Genomic DNA, 2,016 nt, shown 5'->3' with positions numbered 1-2,016 from the left:
GGTGTCAGGACGGAGCCCCCCGGCGCTCCGGCCGCCTCGGTGCCCGGGGTGCACCCCCGGGGCCAGCAGCGGACAGGCCTGCCCCTCTGCAGCGCAGCGCAGACCCCTGCTCTGCCGAGCTCTGTCCAGGAAGGCTATTTATACTTGCTCCACATACCACAGCTGCTGGCTTCCTCCCCTCGCCTCTGCTCCCGCCCGCAGACACCCCCTCACCTCGATTCTTCCCCCTTTCCCTTCCTTCCCCCTCACCCCTGCCTGCTGCTGCCCTGTCTGCAGGCGCACCGGGCCTGCTCTCCCTGCGTGGCCTCGCCTCTGAGTTATTTATTATCCAGTGGAGACCGGACCTCCCCGTGCAAAAGAAAACAGCACACCCAGGCACACACGCGTGCACACACACACACCAAACCCCCAAGCCGCCTGCCTCGGAAAACCAAGCGCAAGTGAACCCTCTCTTCCTGTCTCTGTCCGTCTCTCTGTGTCTCTCCAGCCTCCCCCCACTAAGGCTGGGATCTCAAGTTTCAGCTCCCCTTCCCCTTCCCTCTCCGCCTCTATCTCCCCCCCATTCCATGTTAGTGCTTGGAACATGAGTAAAGTGACCCCCAGAGAGAGCAGAAGGGGGGGAGAGGGGCGAGGCAGGGAAGGACGCAACGAGTCCCAGTCTGTTTCTAGAGAAAGAGAAAAGGCTTGCAAGGCCAGGGAAGTGGGTGCTGCAGCTGGGAGCCGGCTCCTCTGCTCCCTTTTCCCCCGAGGGGCCTGTGGGGTGTTGTGCCCTGGGGTGGGTCTGGGGTGGCCCTGACTCAGCTGCTGGAACAGTACTGAAGGGTTGTCCTGTCATGGGGCAGATTGGTCCAGGACAGCCTCTGGCTGGAGCCAGACATGGATCACAGGCTGAATACATACCTTCTGGAAATGAAGCGTCTCTGCCAGCCCCGGGGTCAGAGGTGGCTCCCCAGCCCCTGGCTTCTGGGTGGGCAGCTGAATTTCTCCACGTGGCCGCGTCCTGTGTGGTAAGAGGGGTAAACCCCATCTCCCACACGATGAATGTATGTGAGTCCTCAGCCTGGAACCTGAGGACTTTTGCATTCCCTTGTTTACCTGTTTCCCGGTTTAAATCCTGGCTGGGGGGCGCCTGGGTGGCTTAGTCGGTTAAGCGTCCAACTTTCGCTTAGGTCATGATCTCCGGTTCGTGGGTTCGAGCCCCACGTCGGGCTCTGTGCTGACTGCCAGCTCAGAGCCTGGAGCCTGTTTCAGAGTCTGTATCTCCCTCTCTCTCTGACCCTCCCCTGCTCGCGCGCGCTCTCTCTCTCTCTCTCTCTCTCTCCTAGAAATAAATAAAAATATTTTTTAAAAAAAACAGTAGTTTAAATCCTGGCTGGACCTGCTGTGTGACTTTGGGGGAGTCGCTGAACTTCTCTGTGCCTCTTGTTTCCTCATGGCGAATGGAGGAAACGAATACCACCCACTTCGCAGCGTGGGAGAATGGAGTGAGTTAGAGCAGGGGTGGCAGAGGGTGAGCACTAAATAAATACTTTCTATCATGCTGTTTTCAGCGTCATAGTTACTATGTATCTCCCCTCCCCCGACCTGCTGGCATGGAATGCCCACGAAGGCAGGNTCGGGGGGACTGAGGATGCGAGACCAGGTGTGTGGGGCTTTGGCAGGAAAAGGAAAGGCAGCTGGGTCTCCGCTGCCGGCGTTCCCTGGATTTCCTGTGTGCTGCGGACCCTGCCTGCCCGCCCCTGCCTCAGTTGTCTCGGCTGTCAGCGGGGTGCCACCAGCCCCGGCCTTGCGAGGAAGAAGCTCGGCAGTGCGGCTGTGGGTTTCTCCTGGTGCCCGGCCCAGACCAGCCCAGAGGAAAGGGCGGCTGTCTTGAGGATTGTCTTGGTTGAGCCACTTGGTTCGAGCCCAGCAAGGCCGGTGTCATCAGCGTCCCCATTTTACAGAACAGGAGGGTGGCTTGACCCGGAGCTGGGGCAGGGGGTGGGCTGCTGCCGTGGCTTTGGAGCCCATCTCACC

The sequence above is a fragment of the Crocuta crocuta genome, unplaced genomic scaffold (assembly GCF_008692635.1).
Source record: "Crocuta crocuta isolate KB4526 unplaced genomic scaffold, BGI_CrCroc_1.0 scaffold15, whole genome shotgun sequence".
Classification (NCBI taxonomy): Eukaryota; Metazoa; Chordata; class Mammalia; order Carnivora; family Hyaenidae; genus Crocuta; species Crocuta crocuta.
This window is presented reverse-complemented; position numbering follows the sequence as displayed.